At 35.6% G+C, this 18,473-nt stretch overlaps 1 protein-coding gene across 2 annotated transcripts in view; it reads right to left on the minus strand.

Annotated features, from left to right (window-relative positions):
- LOC5565429 (toll-like receptor 6) overlaps positions 1 to 18,473 on the minus strand; it is a 288,196-nt gene that overhangs the window by 195,561 nt on the left and 74,162 nt on the right. For both annotated transcript variants that reach the window (XM_021854630.1, XM_021854629.1), the window contains exon 3: positions 12,994 to 13,145. The gene's annotated coding sequence lies outside the window, so the exon portion shown is untranslated. The remainder of the gene's footprint in view (positions 1 to 12,993; positions 13,146 to 18,473) is intronic.

Raw genomic sequence — 18,473 nt, forward strand, 5'->3', positions numbered from 1 at the left:
AGCTGCGCGTTTACCGCTACGGCTATCTCGGCCCCCATTTGATCCTTAGAACACCTGAATTAAAAAGCAGTTTTTGCGATAGGTTGGATTGAGGAAGAATTTTCTGATAGGAATCTCCGTTAAAAATTCTTGTGAATCCAAGAAAATGGAAGTGTTTTATTTAAAAGTTTTGTACTCCTTTCGATTCATTGCAATCATGCAAGCAATTTGATATAATGGGAATTCTGAACTCCAGATAGGAATATTACGCAATTCTTAAAGTCCTATCGGTCCAGAAGGTATTTACTGCCATTTGAAAGGTTTATATTTAAGTTTTGCTCTGAGATCCTAACGGAACCAGAAATCAACGGAATCACTTTACACTATTACGATAATTCCAAAGATTGACTTGAGGATTCCAAATATTAGCTTCAGAATTTCAAAGATTCACATCAGACGTTGTTGGAATTCGGAGAAATAACATAGATTCTTACAGAAATACTGTCTCGAAGATAGACACATAATTCCAAGAAATTAGGAACACGTATCTCATTCCCACCCAAATTGTAGAGTTTTTACCAGATTTCTAATATTTCCACAATATTCCACAGAATTCCAGAATTATCATAACAAATCAAAATTGCCTATTGGATCCAAAAACCCCTACTGGGAATCCGGAATTCCAAAGGATGTCTAAGAATCTGAGATGTCAGAATTCCCACCTAATATTCAAAATTACTTACCTGAATTCCCTCCGGCATCCTAGAATTCCTAGGAAACAACATACTTATAATTCTTGAATGGAAATTACATATTCCTAAGGTCAGTAATCTTAATAAATGCCACCTTAATTAATACCAAAGCGTTGTTTGTAGTTTGTTCAAACGGTGTAGTAAAGTAAAATGATACAAACATATTCCACTCGTGTCACTCATGTAGCATTTGATACGAAGAATGTAGTAAACTCAGCTTTACTACAATTTATTCATATCGCCCAATGACTCTAGGAACATTAAAATTATGCATTGAACAAACGTTGCTTTCTACAAAGTTATTCGTCATTCACTAAACCTTGAAGGAGGTTTAAATTTCATTGAATGATTTTTTTCGTCCTATATAACGCTAAAAAGTCACCGCTCCTCAATAACGGGTCATAACATCTCTGCCGAAAAACCTTCTTCTCCCCCACATAACTCCTTCCTTGTATCAAGAATAAATCCACACGGGACAGGAAAGCGGTAGGTACGCTGCGATAGATTGCGATTTTTTTGCGCTCCTTTAACCCCAACAAAGGTAGAACGACCGCCGTCGGGGCTCAAGGACGTCTCTTTTATATCCAGGTTTACGCTGGAATGCCGAGGCTTTGTCGTACCTATTTGCTTTGATGCTTGAACATATTGGGATTTTTTTTTTGGGTCGGGATCGAGGACGGCTTTCTGCCCTGGAGTATGCTATTTATAGGATGCGAGATTTAAGAGGTTCCCCACTCGAGGAGGAACTCATATTTGTTGGGTTGGAAAATGTGTGTGTTTGGAAAGCCCGAAGAGAGGTTTAATTTTCACCCGTATGGCACAAGGGTCGAAAGATATGGGGCTATTAAAGGGGGATTCCATGGGGTGGGGTAACGATGGAACGATGGAGAGCGCGGGATATCAGAGCACTGTGGGCCACGTATTGTAATTTCGCGAAAAAAGATTCATAAACCGAATTATATGAGATGAACTCCCAGAAGCGATAAACGAGAGACTATTTAGCAAGACTAAGCTGAAGATGTCTGGGTTCGATTTTCGGTCGATCCAGGATCTTTTCGTAATGGTAATTTCCTTGACTTTCCTGGGCATAAAATATCATCGAAACTGCCACACGATGCATAAATGCGAAAATGTCAACATTGGCACAGAAAGCTCTCAGTTAATAACTGTGGAAGTGTTCATCGAACACTAAGCTGAGAAGTAGGCTTTTTCACAGTGAGGACATAATTCCAAGAAGATCATTTGATCAAAACATGCTTGGAATCGGTGATGGTCGATTTGAGTTTTACTTCATTAAAATGCCTGAATTTTGTTCGCGAGATTTCGATTTGTAGCCCATAGTGCAGAGATGAGATTTTTCCTGTTTTAATTTATTGGAGTACTGCAGTTTCGTAACAGTAGCCGGATCGTTTGTGTCGCAGACCATAGTCAGTGGCTTTTGGGGTGGTGTACTGCTGTAATCGATTTTTACCCCCGAAGGGTTCAGACTCTGAGTGCGGTGGCAGCAAGAGAATCTAAGAACTGAGAGACGACCGACTGGAAGACCCATTTTTCACCGCTGGTCGTATGCTTCTTCGATGCTGGAGTTATGTCAGTTCGGGAAGGAAGGCAGCTCCTTTAACTCCGGCATTTTTTATGCGCTACCACCTCAAGAATTTTACTATTGAGGCCTACCTCTGCACTTCGGGCCTCACAAAAGGTTGACCGGAAAGCCAGTCTGGAATTTGATTTTCTCTCGAATGGTTCCGTTCGTCCGCCCGATGGCCCTGGCCCCTATGTGTGAACTTATTTATGGGCCAAAGGGAATGAAAGCTTTATGCTGTACCATAACTTGGGCTTAATGGGAAGTAACAAAGAACCAGTAGATGTGGCAATTTAGTGCTCATTGAAACTGGGAAAGTTAATTTACAATGCGAAACTGGAGTCATTCGGGGTTGGCACGGTCATGTGAGACTCCCCCCCCCCACGTTGGAGGCCAGAACGAACGTGATTGCTAGATATAAATAAGAGTTGTAATTGAAAATGGAAAATTATGGTAGCCTGGATGTTATCATACGGCCGTGGTTGGAAGTGCATTAGGACAAAATCGCACAATAAATTGTTGGAGAGAAAATTTTTCACTTTCAACTAGGAGCTCTTTTCTCTCGGGTCGATTCGATTCTAGAGAAGTCCAGAAGACTAAATCCTCAAATAACAAAAATATTTTGGAATTACGTGACATTTTTCACGAAGACCTTAAATTGAGTTAGGACGACTGAATGATAAAATACATTCGTTCTCATTTGATTTCGAATCAAGATCAAAGTAAGCGAATAAAAACATCACATCTGTATCGGTCCATGATCAGCAAAGTTTCGCTAGTTGTGACTGGTTGTGACAAGCTTGATAAAAAACATTAGCGAACGAAAGCCCCAAAGAGAGAGCGATAATAAAAGTCATTTATCTCGCTTATTTTTCATTGGGAGGTAATTCAAATTCTCAGTTGTTCGCTGAGCTTAATTTGCCAACCTACTATATTCCGATTAGACATGAGTTTCACTTGAAGCGATCATGATAAGTCAAATAATGTTCAGTCTCTTATGTATGTTCTCTATAATTCAGAATGTTTCGCAAAATTCAACATCATCATCTTCTTGGCATCAACGTTCTCACTGGGACAGAGCCTGCTTCTTAGCTTGGTGTTCTTATGAGTACTTCCACAGTTATTAACTGAGAGCTTTCTTTCCAAATTTGCCATTTTCGCATTCGTATACCGTGTGGCAGGTACGATTATACTCTATGCTCAGGGAAGTCAAGGAAATTTCCTTTACGAAAAGATCCTGGACCGACCGGGATTCGAACCCAGACACCTTCAGCAAGGCTTTGCTTTGTAGCCGCAGACTCCAACCACTCGGCTAAGGAAGGCCCTGCAAATTCAACATCGAAATAATAAAAACCTGCCATCGCCATCACGATTCCACACATCACATCGCAAAATCTTTTGTCGACAACCTGCGCAGTCAAACAGTGACCCTTTCGCTCCATTCGCCAAGCTTATCCACTTTGGATCCCCATTGAATAATTTATGAAAAATGATTGATTTATTAACTATAAAAAATCATCCGAATGTCAGTTTTATTATTTCGACCCGCGTTTCCGTGTGTCTATTTTTGCGCCGGAGAAGTTCTGTTTGTACCTCTTTCCAGCTCCATCGTTCCCCAAACAACGATTCCATCCATCCGTTTGTTTGGTCGTTCGTCCGCATTTCGTCTATTTTATGACTATCGACACTCGGTCCTGCTGGTCCTCCTGGACGGCGGAGGCATTCGTAGAGGTAAACTCCATTCATTCTCTCCATAGATGTGGACCCAAGCTATGAACACAAACAGATGGCATCCGAATCATGCTGCTGTAAACGAAGTGCAGACCGTCGTTCGGAGGGAGTGCGATTTGGAAGTGGCTCTAAATTGGATGTTCGTCACCAGACTGGAAAAAGCGGTGAGCCCATCCATTCATCCGATTCGAGCCCGGGCTGCGTATGTATCTTCTGGTGTTCCCCAGTAGCGTAGCCGAGGTTTAAAAAGCGACTGCAAATTAAGAGGTTCACAATTCTTCTTTATATAAATTCAGATTAAAAATATTGAGATGGTCAACTTGCATGCAAGTTTGTAAGCTTGTATGGAGATTAATTCGCTTAATATGCCACAGAATTCAAACTTCAAACTTGAGACACATAAAAATGTCATTTTTGTTCCGCAGTGTATTTCTTGTAAAGTTAATTCTCGTATTATTCCAAGAAATTTCAGAAGGATTTATTTTTAAAATTCAACCATGAATCCCACATCAAAAACTTGAAGTTCCATAATATCTTACTTCATAACTGTTTCCGGGATTTCTGCAGCATTTATTCCAGAGAATTTTGAAATTAAATTGGTCGAAATGGACCACAACGCACTAGAAATGTTCATGTACTGCTCAACATTGACATTTTTGAAAGATTACTGAAATATCTCATGTAAAACTCACTTTAGAGTTTCACCAAGTATTCAAGGATTTATCCAAAGATTTTTTTTTAAATAATTCGTTTCTTTGAAAATTATTTTAGTCATCTCCAGCTTTCTAAGAAATGTGTCCTGTTCTAATAGAGACGTATAAAATAAAAAAATATGAAAAAAAAACTGGGTAAATTAGTTAAAAACATGTAGGAGATACTAAAAATGGCTGCTAGGTGAATAACATCAATTTTAGATTCATTTGTTCACAAAAATATAACATTTCAAAGCATTTTTTTTATAAATGGACACAGAATTATATCATCGACATAACCAGTCTCACAACCTTAGAAAATTTTGAGGTCTCCAGTTAAATTAATGTGTAAATGCTAATTGCTTAACGTAAAACATTCCAAAAATATTGAAGAACTTTAAATAATTTATTAAAAAATTAATAACATACTAAAAGGTATGTAAATAATGAGGAATTCTCAATGTTAAATGTTTATGGAGCGTGTCTAGAAAAACAACTTGAAATAGTATCTCGAGAGTAAAATTAACAGCATTTTAACTTTATCAAAAATTCATCACCAAAAGATGACACTTCCTAATTCCGCTGTTAGATGTCTTCAAATCCATTTGTAGCTAAACCATGAAGTGAAAATGTCGTTGTTTAAAACAGTTTTATTGCAGCATTTGAACCGATTTTTGTGGCTTAACGTTATTTATTTGTTAACTTTATAATAAAAACAAATCATTTAACAATTTTTGTTGTCATGTAAGCTACTCATAAACCATTTCGCTTCTATTTGCATTCTGATAAATCACCACATTTATTACTCTAAAACTGATTTTTGTGTTCTGAAGATATGAAATTTTAAATTTATAGAGGGGCGGACCTGGTGTAGTGGTTAAAACACACGCCTTCCACGCTGAGGACCTGGACTCGAGTCCATCTCATTCATGACGTTAAGGTTATAGTAAAGCTGTTGGTCCCGATATGAACTAGCCTACGGCTAATAATCTCGTTAATATTGAAAGCACAGAAAGTGATTGTACTGCCTAAGGAACTGATTTCTAATATTTGATATTGTGGTCTGATAAGCTTCTTATAACTTAGATGGAATCGTTTGGTCGAGTAAATCTCCATGCCAAAGTGAATTATGGAACCCTAGCACTTGTGATTTGTTTAAAAATCAAAAGCTTGTTCTGAAGACAAAGTTTCGATTTTTGGTTATGTTGTTACATTTGTCTTGAATTGCCTCAATGTGATTTTTTAAAAGGTTTTTTATATTGCATGAGACCTAGATACAGCCAAACCTCTTTTTACGCCCCTAACTGGGGAAGCGTAAAACGAATTGGAGCGTAAAAAGAGGGAGCGTAAGTTCGAATTTTGAGCGTAAAAAGAATTAGATGCGTAAAAAAGCTTTTCGTTTGTTGTCAAGAAGTTTTGCCAAGATGTGGGATTTATCAGTGGTGCTTCTTAAGCATATCAATAGGAATGACGTAAACCATAGTCCAACGCCATTTTGGAACCCAAGATGGTGTCCTCCGGTTTATGAAAATCACTTTGAACCCATGATACATGGGTATTTTTTGATCGGGACAGATGAGTAGTTGTCGGAAATCGATGTCTGATGCCATTTCCAAATCCAACATGGTGATTTTTGATTAGTTAAAAGCACTTGAAATTCATACAATACGGAAATTCACGAGAAGGAACCAATAAGAAGATGCCGAAAATCTAGATCAACCTTGAATTTTAGAATGGCGTTAGACATCGATTTCCGGTATGAGCTCATTTGTTTCATTCCAAAACTTTCTAGGGTTCAAAGTGATTTTTATAAACTGAAAGTCGCCATCTTAGATTCCAAAATGGCGTCAGACATCAATTTCCTGCCTCTACTCATCGGTCCCATTGCAGAAATACATACGCATACTAAATTGGTTCCCGTGGGTCGTTCAGGCAAGAGCGGTTGGAATTTGTGGAGCGTAAAAAGAGGGAATTTGGAATATTTGGAATTTCGAGCGTAAAAAGAGGGGGCGCAAGATGAGGGAGCGTTTAAAAAGTGAGCATAAAAGAGGTTCGGCTGTACTTAACCCCTCTACCCGCAGCTTAATTTTTTACCGTTAAAAAATATTCAAACCGCGATAACATTTTTGTTTATCGATATTTTTGCATCATTTTTTCACAAGCCCTAAACTCTTCTAGTTTAAGAATATGTGTCAATATTGATAATTGATCATCTGGATCCGAAGATATTTCAAAAATACGTGGGGACCGACGCGTAGCCATAACCCACGTAAATATCTCAGGCTACAAATTTTTAATCGTATTCGGATATTCATACCACGGAAAAATACATTAATGCGAGTATGTTATGAAAAAATGAAGCAATTTGGTGCAGCCGTCTTTGAGTTATGAGCATTTATGTTTCTGATACCACGCTGGACAAATAAAAAAAAAATTAAGATCTTAAAAACTCTTCAAAACCTCATATCGTAATTTTCAGATTTCTTCAAGAATACTCAACCGATTTGTATGATTTTTTCAGAGTAGCTCCTTATTATTTGGCATTGTATAGTACACATTTTATTTTTTTGATAAATTGACCAAAAACAAAATGGTCTTCAAAGACATTTTACATGGAGAATGTCAGTCCTCCAAGGAACATCGGAATATCTTCAAAACTTGATCACCAATTATTAATATCGACACGAATTCTCAAACTAGAAGAGTTTTTTGAGATCTTGTAAAAAAATGGTGTAAAAATATCGAGAAACAAAATTTTGTTGGCGATTTGAATATTTTTTTAAGCGGTAAAACATTAAGCTGCCGGTAGAGGGGTTAACTTCAGCTCTTCGTTCATGTGGGGATAATATAAGTTGAGTTTTGGAATTCTTCTATTTTTTCTAATATGAGGAAAAAATATCCAAGCTTTTTTGCAATCTACTACAGATGATACAAAGGCTTCGTACTTTGGCGAAAGGTCTGTGTCACCACCAAAGATTTTTGAAATCCCTGAGGTACCTCAGGTATGTCAGATGGTATTTTTTTTATATAATATTGGTTCCAAAATGCTGTCTCGAGTTACACCTGCTCTTACAGATAGCCCTTCAAACTTGAAATTCTGATAATTAATGTAAAATGTACGATTTGACAGACAACTTAGGATTGTGCTAACAATGTATGTTGAAAAATATTTTTTTTTTCAATTCTACAATCAAGCCTTCATGCTAAGCACTGTCGAATGCTCTTCCAATAGCCTTAAGATTTGTTGGAATGGATCAAATTCATTACGAGTAAAATTTGATGAGTGGTCGAATGTGCATGTTGGAATCTGAACTGATCATTGCACAATGGTTGGGCTTCATATAAGGGGCGGCCAAAATTACCAAAAACTTTTTTGAGATTTTTATGTTATTTATCATTTAAAAACATACCTCATGTATCACATTATTATGATCCCTAATTGAAATTGAACTAAATTTGAATATAAATTTCTATGACTTTTATGTCGGCACATTGGCTGAAGTCAAAAAAATAAAAAATGTTGCAATAAAATAAGTACAAAATTTACAATTTGGGAAAACAATATTTTCTCAAAGTTGCGTACAATCTGAAAGCTTATGGTTCAATACTTTTATCGAGCATGAGGATGGAAAGAAAATTGGTTGAAGTTGATATTGTCAATAATACAATTCTACACTTCAGTAATTTTGATGATTTTGAACATGAAAAACAACTCTTGTCGCGTCATGTTGCCGCTATTTTGAATATTGCACATCAAGAAGCACCCTTAGATCTTACAAAAAACGTTTAAATTTTTTGCAGAAATTTGCTGATTTGCTAGTTAGAGCTATTTGAGTAATTCAATATTTTACACATATTTTGAAGATACTTTTCATCTAAAGTTCATTTCATATGTCAATCACTGTTCATACACATTTTGATCAAAATCGGTCGAATACAAACAAAATTTGTACTTTCAACCCATTTTGATAACATTTTTAATTAAAAAAAAACTTACGTAATATATGAATAGCCCCTTTTGAAACAATAAAAACGCCAAATAACATATTTCATAGATTAGGGCAATAAAACTTGTTTTGGTCAAACTTCATTTTTTTCGACCATTGTGCATTGGCAAAATTTGTATTTTAGTTGATGTAGAAGCAGATATTGAAAGAAGCAGTATTGAAAGACTAACACTCAAATTTCAATCAATACGCTCTCCCGTGAGAGCAAACTCATTAGAGATCTGCTTTGCAAATCTAACGCTTGAGATTTTGATGTAAACTTATTCAATCAACTCAAACCGTTAAAAATGATTCAGTCACAAAACCCGGCAAAAACTCGTGAAACCCGAATGTTGTTGTATACGTTAGAAAGGATTAGGCTGCCGGTACCAATGGTTGTAATGTACCAATAGATTGGACTATGAAATAAAACGTATATTTTTCGATAAAAAAGACATGTGCTATTTTTGGTGGATGGGTCGCCTATTCTTTAGCCGATTTGCCAAATTTCAGTTTTTTTTATCAAAAAGTCATATAAATAATTAAGTATTCCCCAAATATTTGATCCCTTGCACCAGTAGCTGCCGTCATGTCAGTAGTGGATCAACGGACGGAAGCAGTTTTTAAAATGGACGTATAAAAATGAAGAAAAGTCCCAGAGATGATCTTTATGCTTCTTTCGAAAGATATTAGTTGCTGTTCCGAGGGAAAAATGTTAAACCTATGCAAACATTTATCATTTTGTTTAAAACTCCTTGTATCATTCCCGAACGTCTACTACTGGAGCACTAGCGTAACTACTGGAACACGTGTACCAATAGTGGCTCAAGCGATTTAATGTTAAAAATAGTTTTATCACTCTTTTTATATTTTTCCCATATAGTAGAGGATGAAATCTATCTTTTAAGGCGTTTCGTTATTTTGTTACGATTTTTTATAGCTTAGGTAGTGCACTGATGGCACCGGCATCCGACTATAATTTTACCTGACTAACAAGAAATTATTGGCGTGTGTGAGTAAACTGTGGACAGACAACAGACAACGAGACAACAACAAATATTTTAAAATCTTCAAAAAGTGTTTCGATGAATATCTTGTAGGGAAGTTTTAGGATCATGTAGCAATTTTCCACGTTAATTCTATCGCCACTACGCATTTCAAAATTTCTCAACGCAGTGCAATAGAAGTTGTAAAATATTCTGGATTTTCATATATCTATTTCAAGATTTGAAAAGGACAAAAAAGCATCTTCAGGAAAACGTACTGTAAGCATTGATAACAACAAAATACTTGCATCTGTTATATTTGAACTTCGTAAAACATCTATATAGAGTTAGCACCAAAACTATCAGGACTCTAGAACTGTAAGTTTAATCAATTTTAATACACTTATCATAATCTCAACACAGTATAGCAGTTGTTTAATACAAAATTATAAATTACATATCAGAATATATTGAAATATCGTGAATATTGAGCTGAAATCGAATTCAGGTTAACTTCTGCGTTCATGAGTCCTCTCATGGCGTAGTGGTAACGCGCCCTAACTAGAGATCAGGGAGTCGTGAGTTCGATTCTCACTGAGAAGACGTGTAACTTTTTCGCAAATCTTCACATCAATTTGTCCATCTAATCCAATTGCAAATGATATGTAATGTTTAGCTTTTCGGTAGTTGTTAAACTTCCACTCGGCTGGTTAGCCGTAAACCACGATTCATAATTACAAACAAGTATTGACATATATTGACCTCAACGGGGCGAAAGCCAAAAAAGTTTGGGAAGCGCTGATTTAGATCAACCTCGAAGTAACTTGTGATTTAAATTGTTATTTAGGATGTCAACCTAGAGGAAAATCTTCTAACAAAATTATCATTTTCTTCAAGAATTGTCTTAATATTGTTTCGTTTTTTCCGTAACATTTGTTATAATTAATGAAAACAAAATATATAAATTAAAATATCTAAAATCTTTACATTTTTGTCATTGTTAAAGTTTGCTTTGTTTAACACAAAGCTAGCGCGTTGAAGCAAAATGTATCAACATTTGGAAAAAAAATCTTATTGTTCCAAAAGGTTTGAAGAAAGTCACTGCTTTCTTTAGCTACAAGTATCCGTAGTAGTAAACGCTGTTCAGCAAGCTCAAGCTGTGGGTCCTGGGTTTTCTTGTGGAAGCATTAATAATATATTTCTATTGTTTTTCTCGATTTCTCGGGGCAATTGGCAAAGAAATCTCTTTGCAGCAGGCTCTTTCCTGTCGGAACGTTACGCCAGAAAAAATAGATAGACCAGGGGCTCGATGCGGACCGCAGTTACGCTACTGGCCCTCTACTAGTTCGCCAATGGCAGCCACCGATCTAGGATTCCCTATCCAGAGTTGCAAGAAGAAGGCAGGCACGCGGGGAGCCGGAATATGATTTATTAACATTCTGTATAATGTTTACGATTTAAATGATGCCGAACATGGTGAGTTTTACGCGCTCGAAAGGTTCTCTCTATCAGGTCGCTCGCTCGGTGGCTGGTTAGCTGCCGCCATACATATTTTTATTCCGGCTTTTTGTTGCGAATCATCCTCTACCGTTGCCGTTTGATGTTGGATGTTGGATTCCGTTCTAAGGGTTCAGTTCTATCGTGCCGCCAAAGCTTTCATTCAGTGGAAGGCTCGGCAGTCGGTGGGGTTTGTTGTAACATCGTCATAAAAATAACGAGTGTCAGCATGAGTGCTTCAAGTGGATTCCATTCTAGGTGATATCGCAATTCTGTGGCATGTCAAGAGAATTGCGCAAGAATTTTGTGAGGCTTCAGTGGGGCTGCGATATTAAAGTTAAATGCCATCCATCATCGCGGGATGGAGTTTGGTTTTGAAAATAGGCTAAAGGATAGAAAACAGCTCGTTGGGTGATAGATTTGAAACTTTAATAGTCTCCATAATTTGAATGAGTCTTCTACTGTTGGGTTTTATGACCCGCTCTTGGTCGCTACCACAATTTATGTAAATAAGATGTAGGAGTCAACATTTGCATCGCTTAATCTTTCTCCTCATTTTCAATAGTTTAAAACTTGTTGGAAGTTTGCGAAATAAAATACTAAAAAAAAAAATATTAAAAATCACTAGTAAGGCGAGCAAATACTTTTCAACTCTCATATGTTATTTTTCATGGCAGATAGGCCTATTTCGTCTGCAACTTACAGACTTCTTCAGTGTCGAGTGCTCGACTTGACGACAAGTTTCATTAATTACATAAATCAATTGACATAGAATGGTCTACCGTAAAATTATGTATGAGTAGTTTTTTTTCCTAGAAGCACCTTCCAGTATGTTACAGTAGCACAAATTAGCTAACGAAAGCATAGAGAAAGAAAATCCACATGAAGGCATTGGAGTGTGCAAAGCACAGTATAAATTGTATTTTGATGCTCTTCCAAGCTGCACACACCCAGCATGGCACTCCTATGTACCTTTCCCGGGAAAACACCCCTGACGCGAGTCCGATTCGAGTCAAATCATAACACATCCGGCCGTGCCCAATCCCAAAAGCTACAGCCAAACCCGCTGCAGTCGAACTCTCAGTCTCCAGAAGAAGTGAGAACCATTTGCAACCGATTCCAGCAGCGAGAAGATCCCTGCTGTGAAACTGTTCTTACGATTACCTTCTTGAGCAGCATCCTCCTGCTAGGGAACATGTATGGCTCGTTTCTTGATAGTTCATTTTTTTATGATTTTATGGCATCACAACTAGCTCAAACAGACGCGTGCACCCGACCGAATCCTAGCCAGAGACAGAGAGAGAGTACCCAAAAGTCATAAAATCTTTTTCGAAGCGGGACTCAAAGTCAGATCAGAGCCAGAAGCTTTACACCTTCTGCCACCGCAGCACTACGTGCGCTGTCTGCTTCCTGCGATTTCTGTTACCCGGACAGCATCCAGCCAGCAAGGACTGCATTATAAAACGATATTGCTCTCTTTCAGCGAACAGTTCAGTGTTCGCCAGCCAACGGGAGTTTTTCGTTCGTTCCAGGAAGAACCCGGAATTGGGATTGCTTGGTGATCCCTCGTGAACGACCATCTGACTGATTTTAGTGCGCTGCCATAAAATTACAAATACCTCCCCGTGCAGCCGGGGCACCGATTCCAATTTCGATCTAATACGATTTTTTCACATCTGACGGGGCACACGATGCAACAGGATTGTCGCGCCATCTCGTCAGCCGGTCGATGGTGGAAGAATATGAGCTCCATGGAGTTCAATATTGAAGTATGTAGTGGACACTTACCGGCAGTTGTGACAAGATGGATTGTGCCCACCGCTAGGATTGATGTGGAATCCAGGAAATGACACCGACTAGCACTAATGCGCCAACTATGTGTTGGTCATGGAAGCGGTTCAGCTTGTCGATGTCGGGAGTCTGGACACGGAAATTGATTGCTGTTGAAGAGAAGAGAGAAATGAAAGGAGATTGAAATACTTTTTCCAGTGTGGGAAACTTTGTCGTTTGTATTACGTTTTTAATGGAAACAATTTGAAATAAACACAAAAAGATTTTAAAGATGAAATTCATATGCACTATTCGTCAAGAGCATTGATTGGCTTTACTGAGTATTACAACACTCATTTCAAAAATTTCAAAATTTCACCGAAAAATTTAGAATGGCTACATCAGCAGTTTACCCCTATTAGTTATTTTTGGAAGGATGTTACAATTTTAAAAACGAGTGTTGTCAAAGAAACGTTTCTCGCCAATTTGGAGATTTGTGTATTTATTTCACCTACTCGATTGGAAAGGAATGGGCTGGAAAAATTGGGAGTAAATAGGAGTAAGGTCCCTTGAACAGGGAAAAACGAAATGAGAGAATGTAGCTTCATTCCAGAATGGGTTCTAGCAGCGCCCTTAAAAGGGCACTGCAAAACGCATGAGCATAAAGTGAGCCTATTGCTCATTACCACAATGGGTTAAGTATAACAGAATGTTCTGAAGTTTCAGGCTTCTGAAACCAGTTTCACTTAATAAGTGTTTACCAAGTAATCGGAGTCAAAGTTGCGCGAAAACTAGACAATTAAATATCAGATGATACGAAGATCCAAAATCAGAATCACAACTATCACACACAAATGAGTCAACACGCAGAATATTTGCCATGTGATAGTGTAGCTCATGGCCAGTGGCCAGTCAACGCTCTAACCAAGAGACAGCAATTCTGCTTTGACAGATTTGTAAAATAGTTGTGCACCCTTGGAGATGGCTCAGTAATGCACAACTTGGTTTGATGACACGAATCCAAACTATTCCAATATTGCTTGTGCTGAGTTGTCGCCCACAAATTTATCTGAAGCTTCACCCAGCATTTCGAAATTGGAATAGCTGACTCAGGGCCAATGAAGTTATACGATGCTTCATTGCAAGCTAGCTCATCAGCCAATTCATTTCCAGCGAAGGAAGAATGGCCAGCTACCCATACAAGGTCTACAGAGTTGGCTGAATTCAGTTCCTCAAATTGAGTTCGACATGCGATATCAAGCCCCAACTATTGCTGCAGTAGGTCTTGACTAGGAGACACGTATTTTTTCTGCACCTGACATTTTTCTCTTTTTTCAGGAGGAAAAAAATCTCGGAGTACGGATATTGAATTGGCTTCGTGTTTCATGGTGGCGAATGTTTTTGGATGCGAGGAAAGCGATTCAAGATTCTGATTACGTTCGATGATTGGATTTGAAGAGAGCGATCGAAGTTTTCTGAATCAAGTTCAGATATTGGGCTTTGGGAAGTTTTCAAGCCTGAGGTGATTTCTCTCAAGAAAGAATTCATCAAGTTCTCTATTGAATTTGATAAGATTAATTTTATTTACTTTCTTATTTTATAAGTTTTAGTTGTTATTACTTCTCGATTGTTGATTATTTATTTATATTCCCCGTTGTTTTCCTAATATGGAAACTGACGGGGAATCGTCGAATTCTAAAGAGGCTGATCATTCTAATCTTCCTCCTTCAGTTTCTAAACCATTTAGAGTCAAAATTTTCCCATCTACTTTTCTTGGTCCTTATCCTGTTTATTTAAGAAAAAAGGATAAGCCAATTAATGTTCTCTTGATTTCTGCAGAAGTTTATAAAAGATTTAAATCCGTTAAAGAAATCAAGAAAATTTCGTTAGATGAATTAGGGGTAGTTTTTGGTTCTCGTGGAGATGCCAATACTCTCCTGGAATCCAACTTATTTGGTAGTTCATACCGTGTATATGCCCCTTGTGACTCATGTGAGATTTGTGGCGTCATTTATGACGATTCTTTGAGTTGCGATGACATTAAAAATTTTGGTTTAGGTTTTTTCAAAAATAAATCCATTTCTCCCGTCAAAATTTTAGATTGCAATCGTTTATCTAAATTAACGTTCAATGGCAACAGATCTAGTTATACTCATTCTAATTGCATAAAAATAATATTTGCCGGATCTGTTCTTCCGGATTTTGTTTCAATTAATAACGTATCATTTAGTGTAAGACTTTATTTTCCTAAACTTATGCATTGCACTCATTGTCTTTTATTTGAACACACTTCTTCCTATTGTTCAAATAATCCTAAATGTTCCAAATGTGGAGATTCTCATTCTTCATCTGTTTGCGATAAACAATCTGATGTTTGTATTTATTGTAATCGGAATCATTTTTCAATTAAAGACTGTTCAGTTTATAAAACTAATCAACAAAAATTCAACCAACAAATTAAATTTAAAAATCGATGTTCTTATTCAGAGATTTTGAAAGCATCTGGTGATTTTAGTTCTTCCAATATTTATGAAGCATTACCTGATTATGATGATGATGACTTGAATGAAGATTCTAATCAATTTATATATAAACCTCCTACTAAAAGAAAAAGATCTAATTTATTATCTAACAAACATAATGCAAATTTTGATCCTCAACCATCAACATCTTTTGATAAAAATTTTCCTCCACTTAATGTTTCTTCCACTTGCCATACGATTCCTGGATTTCAAAGAGTAGAGAATGACAATTCTTTTAATAATAAAAATAGGGATAATGTTGATAATTCATCCAACAATAATGATAATAAAGACATTTTGAATATTTTGGAGCAAATAATAAATTTATTAGGATTCAGTGATTTTTGGATAAATTTGATTAAAAAATGTTTACCTTTTTTAGCGTTTATTTTTGAAAAGTTAAATTCTTTTGGACCCATCCTTTCTTCATTATTTGCAATGTAATGGCTACTTTCAATAAATTAAATATATTACAATGGAATTGTTGTAGCATTATACCCAAAATTGATAGATTAAAAGCTCTGTTATTTAATCACAATATAGATATATTTTGTATAAATGAAACTTGGTTAGTGGAATGTAAACACTTTCGTATCCCTACTTTTAATATTATTAGAAAAGATAGAAATGTTTCAGCTTTAGGAGTGTTGATTGGTGTTCGTGGATATATTCAATTTAAATATTTGAATTTACCATTTAATTTTGCAATTGAATATATTATATTGCTATATCTGTTAAACATTTGGCTAAGGAATTTTCTATTATATGTTTTTATTTTCCTCCAAATTCTCCTTTTTCATTATCAGAAATAAAGACTATATTAGACAATGTACCTTCTCCATTTTACATATAAGGATATTTTAATGCCCATAATTCTGCTTGGGGTAGTAGGAATAGTGATGGTAGAGGTAATTTGATCATGGATTTGGTTGATGAATTGAATTTGAATATTCTCAATGATGGATCATTCGCCAGAATTGCTGTTCCTCCTGCTCATCATACTTGTATTGATTTATTTCTTTGTTCTAATAGTTTAACATTCCTTTCTTCTTGGAAAATAATTAATGATCCTAATGGTAGTGATCATTTACCTATTTTGATCGAAATTTGTAATAATGGCAATAAACAAACAAATAATGAATCTCTTAAGCCTGGTTTATGTAAAAATGTTAATTGGTTAAAATTTTCGGATCTTATTTCATTTTTGTTAACTCATTTTGATTATTCATTATCTCCACTCGATAATTAGAAACAATTTTACGAGATTATAATTAAATGTTTAATAAAATCTCAAAAATACAAAATATCTCCAATTTCTTCTAGAAAAAAATGTCATTCATTTTGGTGGGATAGTGAATGTTCTATGGCTTTAAAAAATAAATCTGAAGCCTTTAAAAAATTTCATCGTTTTGGATCAAGGGAAAATTTTTTTTATATTGTAAAGCTGAAGCTTAATTAATTCGAATTACTAAATTTAAAAAAAGGAATTATTGGAGAAATTTTATAGAAAATCTTGATAGAGAATCTTCTCTATCTTCTCTTTGGTCTGTTGCTAGAAATTTAAGAAATTGTAATTCTTCTTCTCCAAATATTCAGGAATATTCTGAAGAATGGATAAATACATTTGCCTCTAAAATTTGTCCTGATTTTGTTCCATGTTCCATAAATTTTAAAAATTGTCAGATTTATAATTATTTTCCTGAACTTAGTGCTTCATTTTCATTAGGAGATTTAGCATTATCTGTTACAAGAAACACATCACCGGGAATTGATAATATCAAATTTATTGTTTTGCAAAATTTACCACTTATGGAAAAATACATTTATTATAGTTGTACAATTCATTCCTTTTTCAAAATATTCTTCCTTTGGAATGGCGTTCTATTAAGGTTGTCAGTATTGTAAAATCAGGCAAGGATCCTTCATTAGCTGATAGTCGTAGACCAATAAGTTTATTGTCATGTCTTCATAAGCTTATGGAAAGAGTGTTACTTAATCGTTTAGAATTATGGGCTAAAAGTAATAAATTTTTTTCTTCTTCCCAATATGGTTTCAGAAAAGGTTGTAGCACTCGTGATTGCACTGCTCTTCTAGCTTCACAAATTAATCTTTCGTTTAATAAGAAGCAGGATATGGTTTCAACTTTTCTTGATGTTTCTGGGGCTTATGATTCCGTGTTATTAGATCTACTTTTTGAAAAATTAAAAAAATTCAATATTCCAAATATAATTGCCAATTTTTTATGTAATTTATTTTCTTTCAAAGTTATGCATTTTTTTCATAATGGTTCTTCCAAATTGATACGATATAGTTATTTTGATCTTCCTCTTGTTTGAGTCCATTTCTATATAATTTATTTACCAGTGGCATATCATCTGTTATTCCAAATGGATGTTATTTTTATCAATTTGCCGATGATAAAGTTATTTCTATCAGCGGTAATAATAGAGAAATTATTCGTCATTTTATGCAATGTGCATTAAACAATATTGAAATTTGGGCAAACAATAATGGTTTTTCTTTTTCTGTTTCTAAAACTAAATTTATTTTATTTTCTCGTAAACGTTCTATTGTAAATATAAATTTATATCTTAATGGTCACGAAATTGAACAAGTTGATGATTATAAATATCTAGGAATATGGTTTGATTCAAAATTATTTTGGAAAAAACATATTCAATATATCCAGATAATTTGTGCAAAAAGAATAAATTTCCTTAGAACTATAACAGGTACTTGGTGGGGGTGCTCATCCTACTGATTTAATTACACTTTACAAAACGACCATTAGATCTATTATTGAATATGGATGTTTTACTTTTGTAAATGCAAGTCAATCGCATTTTTGTAAGCTAGAAAAGATTCAATTTCGGTGTCTAAGAATTTGTTTAAAATTTATGAATTCAACTAACACTCAATCTATTGAGGTTTTAGCTGGAGTGATTCCACTTAATTGTTAATTCACGTTGAGTTGTT

This window comes from Aedes aegypti, chromosome 3 (genome assembly GCF_002204515.2).
Source record: "Aedes aegypti strain LVP_AGWG chromosome 3, AaegL5.0 Primary Assembly, whole genome shotgun sequence".
NCBI lineage: Eukaryota > Metazoa > Arthropoda > Insecta > Diptera > Culicidae > Aedes > Aedes aegypti.